Here is a 15,908-nt window from a genome sequence, read left to right as displayed (position 1 = left end):
TGCTCAAGAAGTTAAACATAGAGTTATCATCTAAGCCAGAAAGTCCACTTGTAGGTACAGTATACACCAAAATAATTTAAAACATACGTTCACACAAAAACTTTTATATGAATGTTCATGGCAGTGTTATTCATAATAGACCAAAAGTAGAAACAACCCAAATGTTCATCAACTGACAGATAAATAAACAAAATGTGGTATATGCATACAAAGGAATGTTATTCAGCCATAAAAAAGAATGAAGTACTGATACACACTACAACATGGATGAACCTTGAAAACACTATTCTGAGTGAAAGAAGCCAGACACAAAAGGCCACATGTTATATGATTCCATTTATAAGAAATGTCCAGAATACGCAAATCTATAGTGATAAAAAGTAGATTAGTCGTTTCTAGGGGCTGGGGGAAGTGACTATTAATGAGCATGGGTTTTTTTGTTGTTGTTTTTTGACTAATGAAAATGTTCTGGAGTTAGACAGTTGTAATAGTTGCACAACCTTGCAATGTACCAAACACTATTGAATTGTACAGTTACAAGGGGTGAATTTTATGGTATATGAATTGGATCTCAATTTTCAACAGTCTGTATGCTATATGATTCCATTTATATGACATTCCAGAAAAGACAAAACCATAGTAACAGAAATCAAATCACAAGGCCTAAGGGTTGGGGGAGGGGATTAATTAAAAAGGGGCAGGGAAGGATTCTGGGGGTGACGGCAGGTTCTATATTTTGGTTGAGGTGTTGGCTGTATGGATTTGCCAAACCCATGAGACTGTATACCTAATACAGTTCAGTTTTACTGTATGTAACTTATAGCTTAATAAACCTAACCAAAACAAAGAGAGAGAAACTATCTGAATCATATATTAAGAATAAACTAAACTTCTGGTTATATTTTTTGGAAGCAGTTTTGTCTAGTAGAAAGCATAGGAGCTCAGGCTTCCCATAGTCCTAAGTTCATCTACTAGGACAAATACTGTTTTTATTTTTATTTTTTGGTGAGGACGATTGGCCCTGAGCTAACATCTGTGCCAATCTTGCTCTATTTTTGTATGTGGGATGCCGTCACAGAATGGCTTGATGAGCAGGATATAGGTCCATGCCTGGGATCCGAACCCGTGAACCTCAGGCTGCTGACGTGGAGCTAGAGAACTCAACCACTACACCACTGGGCCAGGCCCCAGGACCAATATTTTTAGATCTGTGACTTTGATAAAATTCTTAACCTCTATGAGCTTCAGTTTTTTCATTTATAAATTGCAAGAGAAAAAGACAAGAAGAATAAGAGTGGTTAGTGGTGATTGTGTACCTACTATATATCAGCGACTGAGCTGAATATTTTAATAATATTTTAACTCTAAAAATATGTATATTTAGGGCAAAAAAGGGTAAAAACTTTCAAAAAATTTATAAGTTTAGAAAGTGCTAGAATCATTAATAAATGTACTCTACCTGAGCATTTGAAAGCATCATACACAAACATCTGTCTCCAAGGAGCCTGCTTAGGGGTAGAGAATAGTTGATGACACAAGTGTGGTTCCCAGAGAAACATTTTTCTAGTGGAAAGATGACCAATGCTAGGTTGCACAGGGGCCATGAATAGTTAAGTAGCCTGGGTATCTACCTCATTTCTGTCTTGACTGTGAAACTCAAATAAAGCTCATGTCAGGTGGAACTGATAGCAACTCAACCTGAATATCTGTGCAATTAATGAAGGCTGAGCTCCATTAGAGACAGCCCACGAGAGTCCACAGTTCTGGCTGACGCCGTGGGTTTGAGAGCTGCCCAGAGCAGCCTGGGTCAGCTGCCTGAGCTCACACTCTGTAGGAACCCTGTGCTCCAGGCAATACGTGAGAGCGCGGTAAGGTTTCACATTTGGGCAGAAATGGGAGGAAGGCTGGGATTTGATTAAACAGCAACTGGTTGAAATTTGGTCTGAAAAATCTTTTGCTCTCTTGTCCCTTCACTGAAATTGCGAGTTTTATAGGCCCATCTCAGTTCCCTCTTCCTTCCTGAAATTGAAGTCATTGATCTGACCCTCTGACACGTTTTGTCTGCCACACAGTTTTCACTTTATGAATATACACCTTTACCTGTTGGATCTGATTCTATTTATCCCAGGCTGATCTTGTCTGGGAGGGGAAATGAATGTGCCTGAGGGCAGGAGGAGGTCATCATGTGCTTACTCTTTACACTTCTTGGTACCTGGAACCTTGGGGTCTAAACTAACTCCTGATGAAGTGGCCAGATTTACTCGAACTCTTGAAATAAATAGCCTAGTATCACCCCTCAGACAATTCTCCCTAGAACTCTGTGCAGGGCCCAAGTTATGACATTTTTACCATTTTTGTTAAGACAAAACCTCTTACCGAAAGAGATGGGTGATCTTTGACCAATGACAAGCTCTCTGAGCCTCAATTGCCCACTATAAATGGGCTAAAAATATATTTTTTTCTGGATTGTTGTGACAAGGTATTGATATTGTAGCATCGCACTGCACAGTAGATGCTCGATAAATGGCAGCAATGATTGCCATGTCCTCCTCTAAAGAGGACCATTCACAAACAGCTCTAACTGGGTGGGGGCATGGGAGAAGCAAGCAGGAGAAGTGAGATTCCTCCTCTGTGAAAATGTTGCCATGAAAACTTTGCAGGATGACTGCGGGGAATGAATTGGATGCAGCACACTGCAGAAGCCCTGTTAAAACAGTACTAAGCAAGAGGAGCCATCGATGGAGTCAGGGATGGCGTCCATACATGCAATATTTGAGGAACACCAATAAAGTGAGATATGGAAAGGAGAAAGAGTCTTCCATTTGTGCATCTAAACCTTTCAATATGTTTGGCATTTCTATGTAAGGAAATCCAGTGTTTCTTCTAAATATATTATAGTACTGAAGAAGCTACTGATTAAAGATTTCTGCTTGTGGGATTACTTTAAAAGCACAACCAGTTTTCAGACTTCTCTTTGCTTCATGCATTACTTAATTTGCTAGTTTCAAGTTGGTATGACCCATCGAAGCCAAAACAGGTGCTTTTGAGAAGTGGTGAGAATTGAGAATTAATAGCATGCAGAGATCTTTTCTGTGTCTGAAAATAAGCTATGTATCTGAAACCTTTCTCTGTGTCTGTGCCACTTAAGTGCTGGAATCACAAAACACAGGATGAGGCACAACAATGGTTTTTAACATCCTCAAAGAGGATTTCAGAGTACCATAAGCTGCTAATGAATTTCAGGAGGCAGGTGCAAGACATACAATTACTTTTCCATTTCCATCCCTTTTTATCATTTGAGAGCACTTACAGATTATTCACTGATTTCCACGGCAGAGGATTTTTTTGAGAAAGAAATATTCTATCAGAAAACAACTATTAAGCATTGTTCAAGATATCTCTAATTGGAAGGAAAATAAGCAAGGCAATGAAAAATGACAATTTCCCTGATTAAAAGAATTTCAAGTAGATCCCATTAAAAGTTTTAAACGGTCACTTTACTTCATTTTACTAATACACTGGGTCACTAGAACTCATGATTCAGACTCCATATGATCTTTCTAGAAGGAAATCCAATATTTTACTCCTCTGAGCCCATCTCAGTGATCTCAGACCTCAGTGGTCCTTGCTTCGCTTTCATCTGCTCTTTATTTGGTGATCCTTCCACGGTCTTCCAGGATTCCAATTCCTGCTACAGAAAGTTCAGGCCTTCACAGCCAACAGTAGACTAGGTTTGAAGTACAATCCTGAGATGATCTTAAGAGTTTAGAAATAGAGTCTTGTTTCGTGGTGTTGTAGTCAGGGTCACTTTTATGAAGGTGAGGATGGCTGCTTCTCACGGAATCTCCTAACCCTCGACCCTTCCACCGGCCCCTCTACCAGCAATAACTATTTTAGCTTTTACATTTTGAAGAGTTTAAGAGATATCACCGTTTAATTATAACAGGCTGTGGAAATGTATTTTCTTGGGGTTCCAGAATTTGGCTAAGGCCAAAAGCAGATACCAAAATCACCAGGAACCTGATTAACAAAGTCTAGAGAGCTGTCAGCATTTAGAGGTGTCCTCCCAGCCTAAAAGGCTTACCGGGAGCCTCCAGAATCCACTCCATTAATTAAGCACTCTTCCTCCCCCCACCAATCATTATAGCAAGAGGACTGGGCGGAGAAAGCCTCGTTCCTTTTAGGAAGCATAGCATTCTTGGAGAGAAGCTCTCTTTTATTTTCACATTGTGGCAGTAGGGTGAGGACTTGGGCTTTCCTGAAGCCAACGCAGGAAGGTCTGAAGAGAATCACCGGCCAAATTGGAGGTGCTGCCATTTCATTATCCTGTTCGGCAATAGTGTAACTAGCAAAGGTGGAGAAAGAGAATTGGAGAGTGACCGCGGGAGCACGAGAATAGGTAAAGAACACACAGCCTGGACTCCTACCACTTAGCATGGCAAAATGTGTGAACCGTTTCAGACAGAGTGGACCATCAAAAGATAGTTTAGCTTGCTGGTGTCTCACCAAAAAGAGCAGCCTAAATGGCAGGAGTGGATCACCAGTGGATGGTGGGCCACTAAGGTGGGAGCTGAAGGAGGGGTTGACCAAAAACGTTGTCACAGCTGAATCTTCTCACCGGAAACAATGTGTTGAGCAAAACCCCAGCTGTTTCCTTTGAGGAAGACGTGTGTTTGGCTTAAGAGATAGGCAGCACGTGGACGAGTGTCACGTGAAGACGCTGGTGACTGGTCAGTGCTGGTAAGAGAGGCAGCAGCAGTCAGCCCAGGAGAAGACTGCAGCCTAACCATAGCAATCCCCTAAGGAAAATTGCCTCTCCTATTTCTTCTCCTGGCCCTTTCCCCTGAGGGAGAGAGCTGGGAAGGAGAAGAGGAAGAGAGTGAACAGCATACCTTGTTCTATTTCTCCCGACAGGTCTAGCCAGTGCTAGCAGAGAGGAAGAATGCATTTCTGCATTGAGTTTGACAAGAGCTTTAAAATGAAGAGCACTGAATATTAAATACAGAAGGCCATTCATTCATTCCACAACTATTAACTGATCACTCACTACATACCAGCACTGCTCCAGGTATATAAAATAATTAGTGAACAAAATACAAGATTCAAAGGAGACTGACACAGGCTAATATTGAAAGCGATAGGAAAATTATGAAACCTGGAAAAGATATCCTAAAAGGAACCACCAACTAGTGGGAGAAGACTCTCCCCAAAGCACATTTGGTGGACGATTGTTTAAAAAAAACAAAGCCATCTCCTGTTTATATCCCAAGGAGTTGAGGCTGTTCAAAAGACTGTTTACCTATTTTTCTCAGCACACATATTTGATATCTGCACTTAATGGGCACAAGGTGGCTCCCAGAGGGAAGGAGATCCAGATAGTAAGAATGGCAGCAGCAAGGATAAAGTAGGGAAGGGGGCAGTCAGGGAAACCAGGAGGCCCGAGGAGGAGCATTTCACAGTTTTTTGTTAGGCTAATCTTGCCATCATCGCTGAGAAACCCACTTAGCTAATAGGGCTTGAACAGGAGGATCCCTGACATTCATCATTCATTCGTCAGTAGCGTTATGAATACTGCCTGCATGCAAGATGCGACCTGCCATGGAGGCAAGCATGAAGGAGGTGTGGGACCTGCCCTGAGAGAGTCTAGTGGGAGAAAGACAATCTGCACATAAATTACAGTGGCATTATCATATATTTGCATAATGCTTCATAATTTACAAGCTGTTTTCACATACGTTTGATTTCAGAACATTGAGCTCAGGTAGGCCCCTCTTCTTTAGATGAGGAAATTCAAATTCAGCACGGTTAAATAAATTGACCAAGACTCACAGCTAGCAAGTAGAGACTCGAACCGCACCTTCTGAATTCCAAGTGTTATTTCCATGACATCTCACCACATCCTAGGACTGATAAAAAGCAGCGTGTGATAAGTAGTGAATACACAGTATTGTGCTAAAGAGCCAGGGTTGGCAAACTTTTTCATAAAGGTCCAGATAGTAAGTATTCCAGGCTTTGCAGGCCACCAAGTGTCTGTCGCAATACTCTGCCATTGTAGAGTGAAAGAAGCTGTAGACAACACGTCAATGAATGGGTGTGGCTGTGTGCCAATAATACTTTATATAAAAAAACAGGCATCAGTCCAAATTTGTCCCACAGTGTCTGTCTTTACTATAGAGGGCATAGGAGGACAGGCTCATCCTTTCTTGGCAGTGGTGTACTGGTAAATGTTTAACAACTGGATCTCTGCAGGGGAAAAGCCTGATTTGTAAGGTTTGCCAATTTCTGTGATGTAAATACTCCCATCATGGCTGATTTCAAGCTACCAGCATGAAGTCACTCGCGGATGAGTTGGGAAGAGGTGTGTGTAAGCCAGTCCCAGCACATCATTGCCTGAGAGTGTCACTGAAGACTTCTGGGCTATGAGTAGGATGTCAACAGGTGAAGATAGAGTATGGATGGAAGAGAAAGAACAAGAGGCACGTCATAAGAGTGGGCAAGTGTCCAACATGTTCTGAGAATGATGGCCAGTTCAGCTGGGCATGAGCACAAAGTGTGGGTAGGGGGTAAAGGCAGGTGGGTGAGTGGTTACCCTAGGTCTAGAGTGCAGAAAGACTTGACTGCCAGCCAAGGAGCTTGGGATTTGTTGAGAAGCCCCCTGTGGCTTCCGAAGCTTTTTAACCTGAGGACAGCTATGGTCAGAGCTGCATTTTATTAAGATGTCTCTAGCAGCCATCTGAAATTGGCAAAGACTAAATGGAGCAAGGGAGGCCTGTTGAAAGAAAGAGCTTGGGCCGGCGCGGTGGTGTAGTGCTTAAGTTCACATGCTCTGCTTCAGCAGCCCAGGGTTTGCCCTTTCAGCTCCTGGGCATGGACCTACCCACTGCTCATTGAGCCATGCTGTGGCGGCATCCCACGTAGAAGAACTAGGACGACTTACAACTAGGATATACAACTATGTACTGGGGTTTTGGGGAGGAAAAATAAAAAGAGGAAGATTGACAACAGATGTTAGCTTAGGGCCAAGCTTCCTCACCAAAAAAAGAAAGAAAGAAAGAAGGAGCCATCACTGAGATGACAAACCAATCAGAGGTAATAAATTAAACCAATCAATGCAGTTTGGTCAGCACAGTAGGAGAAAGTAGGATAATTTCCCACAGAGAGCAGTGAAGGTCTGATGTGCCCTTGGTCCTGCTTTCTTTTCTTTCTTCTAACCCTTTCTTATGCCTAGTCATCATAGATTTGCTGTAGTCCAGTAGATCTCAAATTTGGGAGTGCATCAGAATCACCTAGAAGCCTTGTTAAAGGAGGGCCTTGTGACTTGAACTCACATACTCTGAATTCCATGAGTTGTTATTCCCATGACATCTCATTGCATCCTAGTATTCATAAAAGGCAGAGTGTGATAAGTAGTGAATTTTAAGGAGAAGGTCATTGGGCTGTATGGCAGGGGCCCCACCACAAAGTTTCTGCTTCCATAGGTCTGGGGTAAGGCCTGAAAATGTGCGTTTCTAACAGTTTCCCTGGTGATATTGAAAGTGCTGGCCCCGTAGCCACACTCTGAGAACCACTGTTCTGGCAATACAGTGACTCTGCAACAGAGAGATTTTTCAGTCGCCTCAGACCAAAGTATGGAGTACTGATCTCATTATCCACTCCCTACACCTGCCAAACTCCTCTATCTGTCCCTATTGTCGTAAGTGACAGTATATTTCACCTAGTTTTTCTAGCAGGTCTTCCTTGTCTGTTTCACTTCCCTTCCCCTAGCTAGTTAAAGCCCTGTTGCTTCTATGTACCAATTCTCTCTTCAATCCATTTACTACTCTTCAGTCCTACTTCTACCACCTTAGTTCAGGCACCATCATCTGATGTTCCATAGAGAACTTCAGTATGGGGTCCTACCTTCCCTCTTGTCCTTCTTGAACATTCTCCACACTATGTGCAAGATGATCTTATAAGACACAAATCTGATCATGTCACTCCTCAGCTTGAAGTTCTTATTTTCACTTGCCCCTGAGATAAAGTTCCAGATCTATAACATGGTCTACAAGGTTCTGGATGGCATGGACTGACTTTCTCCACACTCACTTCAGAGCGCACCCCTCGTTGTCTATATACTCCACCACACTGACATCCTGTCAGCTTTTTGAACCTGTCATTCTTTCTCTGGAAGGCAGTCCTTTGGCATATAGGCTAGAATACTCTTTTTCTTCGTACTTTGCTTGTACAACCCCCAGCCATCTTTCAAATCTCAGTTTAGGTGTCCCCTCCCCAAGGAAGTGTTAACTTACCGCCTAGATGAGGTTAAATGGGATCACTATACTTGCCCACGACCCCTATGCTTCTCTTAATACTCTCTTCAAAATGAAATTACTTCTCTAAGTGTACGGATTCCCAGGAAGGGTCCAAGATCTCTGAAGAGAGGGTTCGTTTATCTTGTATACCACCACATACCAGTACTTAGCACTATGCCCACTGTGTAATAGAGACTCAATATTTGTTGAATTGTAGTCCTTCCTTCATTACTCTCTCCCTCTATCTTTTTTCCTTCTCTTGAACACTACAGAACACGTTAGTAGTTTCTTACCCAATATTTATTTCCCAGCCTTCTTCTTTGCTAACAAAGCCCTGAGGTTTTTTCAAGTTTCTGCCTATAATGTGGCCAGAGATGGTGGGACCCCTTTGAGGATATTCAAGGAGAGGAAAGTTGTTTTATTTCCAGCACTGATGTAGAATTAAAAACAAAACGAACAAAAACCGGAAACTAAAACAAGAGTTAAAAGTGACGAAACTATTGTCAGTCCAGTATGAGAGAAACTCATTTATTCATCCATCCAACCATCCAACAAGTACTACTATATGTGAAACAGTATACTAGGCATTGGATACCAATGATGAGCAAAACATATATGGTTCCTTCCCTTATGAACCAGTAGGAGTTGCCCAGGGGTGTGTGTGTGTGTATGTGTGTGTGTTGGGGGTGGGCAGTGGTGTCCCAGACAGAGGGAGCATCATATGTTAAAACCCAGAATTGAGACTCTGTATAACTTGTTGGAAGAACTGAAAACAGTTCAGCTTGGTCACAGCAGGGAATGGAGTGGGAAATGGTGAGCTAAAATGTGCATAGAGGTAGATAATGAGGGGCTTTGTTAGCTATGGTAACGGATTTATCTGAAGAACAAGGGGAATTTTGGAAGGATTTGAACCAAGGAGGGCATTTTAGCAGGGATGTTGTATAGAGATTAAACTGGAAACGTGAGAGAGGAAGCAGTGAAAATAGAGGAAGCAGTAGAAGGTCATTAATCCAGTTTTTTCTAAGTTTTTTCCCAACATGGAACATATTTAAAAAATGATGTTTTTCTACATCTTTAAACTGGAGGGAATTTGAACTGCCTGGTTAGGCTTCTAGCTGTAGGAGGAGACAGGCCTGGGGACCAGTTCTCACAGGTCAGTTGACTGCCCCCAGGGCTGAAGAGAATCAACAGTTAGGCATTTCAGCACACCTGTAAGCCATTTTACGCACATCTGTTGGAAAGCTCTGATTTGATCCTATCTCTGGTGCTTCCTTTCTCTCCTTTAAGAACATCAATGTGAATGCAAATAACCTCAAAGTTAAGAAGGGCTTTTGGCTAAACTGTCACTGAGACTTCCCTCTTCTGACTTCCTTCTCCCCGCCCCCACCACCCCCCTGCCTGGTCCTCTCCTAGTGGCTTCTAGATAACTCAAGTCTTCTAGATAAGTTTCTCTACTTCCTTTCAACTTACAACCCTCCTTGTACATTCCCTCAGAGCTCTACTCCAAGAAGATGACAGTGAGTACAACAGTGACAAAGCCAATTAGTTCGGTCACACTAATGTTTAAGTCAACCCTGTTTTTCCACACCAGAACAGCAACACATGGGGGTCAAGAAGGTCATTAATATGAAATTATACTAGTGGGATTTTCTGACAGGAACACACTGAAACAATTGAAGTGAGAAAGCAGAGAGGAATTGGAAGGAAGTAGCAAGGACACACACAGAGCTGCTGACTAAAGCTTGCCGCAGGCTCTATAATTTGCCAGGTGGATAAGGTGGTGCTTAATTTGCATAAAAAAGGAGCTAGCCCTTGCTGGAGCCTGCAGTGCCTCCAGGCTGTACCTCCATATTAAACAATACTTTGTAGTTAGACAGTTTGTTTCATCAAAAGGCTGCAGGGAGAGCTTTAACAAGCATTTAGTAATTAAATTTCAAAACATCCTTATGAGGCAAGCAGTGCACTATTTTTCTGCCTTGTTCAGAAGGAAACCAGGTGAGCTGTGAAGAGGTCAAATGACTTGTGACAGTGGACATCTCAGGAAGACGGGCCGCTTCATCCCTGTACTTCACTCAGCATAACTGACATGAGGTGAAAGTTCAGTGAGTGTCTACAGGAAAGTAAATTACGCAACTGAAAAGATCAGGGCGATCACGAGAGCGCGCAGACCACGCTTCACCCAGTTCTATAGACCAGTGGACCTCCTACTTTGGTGACATCAGATGTATCACTAGCCCTCTCTCAAATTTTTTATATAATTGAGCCCTAATACCTGAAATACCGAAATTTTCATTTAGTTTTGTGGGTTAGTACCAGGCCTGTGTATCTTTTAAAAAGTGTTTCTAAGTGAGTGTTAATATAGGCTATTAGTTTGCTAGGACTGCCATAACAAAATGCCACAGACTGGGTGGCTTAAAAGTAGAAATTTATTTTCCTGCTCTTCTGGAGGCTAGAAGTCTGAGATCAAGGTGTCAGCAGGGTTGGGTCCTTCTGAAGCCTCTCTCCTTGGCTTATAAAGGGTCGTCTTCTCCCTGTGTCTTCACATGGTCTTCTCTCTGTACTTGTCTGTGTCCACAATTCTTCTTTTTATAAGGACACCAGTCATAGTGGCTTAAGGTCTACCCTAATAACCTCATTTTAATTTAATAACTTCTATGAATCATTTCTCCAAATACGGGCACATTCTGATGTACTGAGGGTTAGGACTTCAATAGGAATTTTTTTGGAGGGGGGATCATAATTCAGCGCATAACATAGACCAAATGTTTTGTCCCACTATTATGGACTGACTAACCTTTTGTGGATGTTAAAGATAAAATAGGTCTTAAGATGGGAAGTACCTGCCTTTTGTTTTCTGGATAAAAGAAGCATAAAGGCCAACAGCTTTTTGAAGCAGAGTGATGCTTAGCACCACGCCTTCCAATCACATTCCAAGAGGCCAAGAACATTTCAGGTCTTATTCGTTATTTATCCACAGAACTGAAAATAGTGCCAGGTGCTCAATCAATATAGGTCAAATGAATGAATGAATGAGTGCATCAAGTGTTATTTCCCCTACTGTGCTCTTCCTCATGTCATCAGAAGAGGTTATTCTCAAGTGGTGAGACGGACAATGCAGTGAGGATTCTGGAAAAACAAATTCTCCTCCTGAGCGGCAGGTCAGACAAGCTTGGTGGAAGGTGAGAGGCATTTCTTCTTGGGATCTCTACTTCATTTTCTTGGAGGTGTTTTTCTCCATAAAAGCAGACAGGAAAACTTCCCTTGATCAGAATCACAGGAGAAGGGAGTTTTTGCTCTTCTCGGCTTTCTCCATACGTGTCTCCATCTTGTGCCATTGGCCTGAGGAGCAACGTGTAATCATATGTCTAACTAAGCAACAGCATGGCCAGCTTTGTCCAGAGCCAGGAGAAGGTTCCTAATCCTATTTTATGTGTTACTGAGGTGGGGCAACTATTTGTAGCTTTGCTACTGAAAATGCCTATTATGTGAAGAAATTAGTGCCCAATAGTCACTGCCACCAATCGTTTTGTGACAGTGGGGACTAGAGATTAGGAGGCATTTGAGGGACATAGCTCCTTACAACAGTGTTTTGTATCCCTGAGCTTATACATGCAACTGATCAACTTATGATTCCCACCCGTTCGATTCAGAAGTGAGGGCTTCTCAAATCTCACTTTATTTCATTCTTCCCATCTCTAGCCCACAGAACTTCCCTGACACCATGGAGACCAACCACACTCCCTGTCCCATGGCAGGCATGTGACTCCTTGTCTTGGGGTTTATAGAGGCTGTGCAGACCCACTGTGTGTCAGGGTGTGTGATCCTTCGGCACTTTCACGTACAGCTGTAAAGGTCAGTGACTGCAATAATTGACTATAAACATCCCATGAGGCTTTTGAACCTAAGAAATAGATGACATAATTTTGCGAGAGCAGAGATGTGTCAATTCTCAACCGCAGCTACCACAGCATATGAAACACTGGCAAGGATTTTACAAGATTTATGGCTGCCTTTGGGAAAGGTAGTGAATTGCTCTACCCAGGCCATGTGACCTTTCTGCTTTAGGCCACCACCAAAGAGGGAGGGAGGTTTTTCTAGTGGGATCTAGCTCCTGCCTCATCTTTTATAACCCCTACCTGAGTGTTTACACCAGCGTCCTGCACACACACAGTCCTCTCGCTCCCATATGGACTCACCTCTTAGAGGCGTGAGGCCCTCTGGGATATGGTAGCATCTTTCTCCCCTTGGTGCCTCCCACCAGTCTCTCTAACTCAGTGGTTCTCAACAAGCGCGATTGTGCCCTTGGGCCCCCCCACCCAGAAGACATTTCATAACGTCTAGAAACCTTTTGACTGTCACATCTGGAGGCTTGCTCCTGGCATCCACCAGGTAGAGGTCAGGGATGCTACCACACCCTGCACAGCACAGCCCCCCACAACAAAAATTATCTAGTTTGGCCTGATAATGAGGCCAAGGTTGAGTAACCATGCTGTCAGCAATGACCGCCCCTTTCTTTGTCCGCAATTCATGGTCTAGAATTCCATCGTGCTGTCTTCCACTTCTGCTGTTTTGAAAGAGGAGGTGGGAGCCGGCCTGGTGGAACAGAGTTTAAATTCACACATTCCGCTTCGGCTGCCCAGGGGTTGCCGGTTCAGATCCCGGGTGTGGACATGGCACGGCTAAGCAAAAGCCATGCTGTGGCAGGCATCCCATGTATAAAGTAGAGGAAGATGGGCATGGATGTTAGCTCAGGGCCAGTCTTCCTCAGCAAAAGGAGGAGGATTGGCAGTAGTTAGCTCAGGGCTAATCTTCCAAAAAAAATAAATAAATAAAATAAAATAAAAGAGGAGGAGATCCCATCTACTCCCTATGCATCTCCTCGAGCCCTTCCTTCTTCCTCCGGAGCTTCACTCCCCCACACACCTGCTCTTTCTCTTACATCTTTCATTATCATCTCTCCTACAATTCCTCATTTCCTCTTTGTCTATAAATATGGACTAGGTCTTCCTAACTTAGTAGGAATCCTCATAATAGATATTAAATGATTGATAACTCCAAAACTCTTCTCTAAGCCTTTTGAAATACACCCTCTTTCTTTTTTACTGCAAAATTTCTCATATGAGTAGAAACGTCTTTTTCCCTCTGTCCTTCCTCACCCCTCATCTTTTATTCTGGTTTCTTCTAACTCTATCCCTCATGAGGCCTTCGCTTAGACTTCAGGCATCACTGAACAGTGAGCATGGTTGACCACTTGATTTTTTGGAAAGTCATTTTCTTCCTTAGCTGCTACGTATGCATTCACCTACCTCTGAGCCACTCTGCTGTCTCTCTGTAATAATCATTAACTGATGATATACTGATAAAATTCAGAAGTTTTTTTAAACTGAATTTTCTTGCCACATGGTGTTGATAACACAACTCCCGGCATCTGATGTGTGAATGGTGAATTGGCAACAGGTTTTGGGTAGCATTAGAATCTTTCAACAACATTTTTATAAATCACAAACTGCTGTCGCTGCTTTTGAGCGTCACTTTCTACAGCAAAACAGGGAGGTGAAAATTTAATGTGGTCAACTGTCTGTCTGTTACAGCCACGCTCCTTCTGTCCCTGTGACTGGCTCACATTACACTGCCCCTGAGAGATTTCATTCACTAGTATGGCTTCCATTTTTACTTCTATATGAATGAACTTATCTACACACCCAACTACATTTTCTCTTAGAATCGAAGAACACACCTATATTTTCCTCTGAACTTCTTGAAATTATCTGACCTAACTAAACATTTGGTGTGACCTTTGGATTGTTGCTGGCCTCTGTAGTAGGAGTGGCCAGATTGGTCTGCTCATTTGATTGGTTCCTGCTGAGGTATGACTGTCCTGTCTGGCTTTCTGGAGTGTTCTTCCAGCACTCAAGTTTGTGTCCACTTTCCATCACCTTGAATTTCCTGCCCACAGAGGCATCTTCCGTTCCTCCCTGAGGCTTTGTCCTTCTATGGGTTCTCTCAGAAACTCTGTAACTCCTCATGGACCACACAAGTATTTCTGGGGCTCCCTCACATCCTATGCAAAGTGTGGTGGGCTGAAATGCTTTAGCATTATTTTCCCTCCTGCTGCTTTCTCCAATACTATCACTCCTGTGTTACATTTGTGTTGGTGCCATATTGGAGGCTGGGGTTCCTCTAGGGGGTTACAGGCTACTTTTCACTGTGACTAGGAAAGCAGGCCAATATCTCCCAACAGCACTCATCTAAGGTTTCTTTCTCCCTACCTGCTGTCGCTTCTCCCCTCCCCGCAAGGTTGGGACACAGACTGGGGCTAGGGAGGATGAAATCCCGGCATGAGGTTCCATTCCTGATCCCACTCTCCCCCTTTCTCCACTGTCCCTAGGATCAGAAGACCTGAGCTTCAGGGGTTTTCTTTTTCGTATGTGTGTGCCTAGCCTGATAACAGAGTAAGCGCAATAACCGCCACACTCACCTTGGAAGTTGGGTTGGTCCAGTCTATTCTAGCCCTTGGCAACTGAATCCTCTCTTTTCTGAATGCCTATAACACTCAAAGATGATAATCATATTATTATGTCCACATCCTACCTCCACAATTTGGTTGCAAGACCTTCAAATGGTGTAGACCCTACATGTGATATCATCGAAAGATATTTGTTCTTTGTCCCCAGTTCCTGGTACAGAACTCTTAAAACCCTTGGAATTGCCTAAGTGATAAGGGTGATGGGAGCATCTTTTGTTCTAAGGAGAAGATTCTTAGTGGACTTCTAAATAGTGTCAGGATGGGGGCTGGTCTCCAGAAAGACCAAGCCTTAAATTTTCAACTGAAGCTTGAAATTTCCAGTCCCACCCACCGAACTCCAGGTTGGAGAGAGGAGCTGGAAGTTGAGTTAATCACCAGCAGCCAATAGTTTAATCAACCATGCCTATGTAATGAAGCCTCCTTAAAAACCTCTAAATGACAGGATTGGGGGAACTTCTGGGCTCGTGAACACATCGATGTGCTAGAGTGTGGCACACTTAAAGGGAGCCTAGAACTCTGCTCATCCTCACCCTCGTGTCCTGCCTTATGATTCTCTTCCATTTGCCTCTTCTGAGTTGTATCCTTTATAATAAATCAGTAAATGTAAGTAAAGTGTGTTCCTGAGTTCTGTGAGCCATTCTAGCAAATTACTGAATTTGAGGAAGACGTCACGGAAAACCCTAATTTACAGTGATTCTGTCAGAAGTACAGAAGTCCTGGTACTTGTGACACATCTGAAGCAGGGGGGCAGTCTTGTGGGACTGAGCCCTTAACCTGTGGGGTCTACTCCAACTCCAGATAGTGTCAGAATTGGAGTTAGTGTCTGTAGAATGAGAGAATTGGTTGCTGTGAGGGAAAAAAAAAAACCCCTCTCATTTGGTGTCAGAAGTGTTATGAGTAAAAATAGCTCACCATCATGTATATCTTTGCATTCCCAAGGCCTAGGAGTATACCATGCATTTCAGTAGTTTTGATAAACTCTCTACTAGCGCCAGAGAAAATGCTTTGAATCACTAGGGGCACATTAAGGGAAGAATTCTGGTCATTTTGAGTTGAAACTCAAGAAAAAGAGTCAGGAAGTACTAGTCAAA

Source organism: Equus caballus, chromosome 21 (genome assembly GCF_041296265.1).
Source record: "Equus caballus isolate H_3958 breed thoroughbred chromosome 21, TB-T2T, whole genome shotgun sequence".
NCBI classification, from domain to species: Eukaryota; Metazoa; Chordata; class Mammalia; order Perissodactyla; family Equidae; genus Equus; species Equus caballus.
This window is presented reverse-complemented; position numbering follows the sequence as displayed.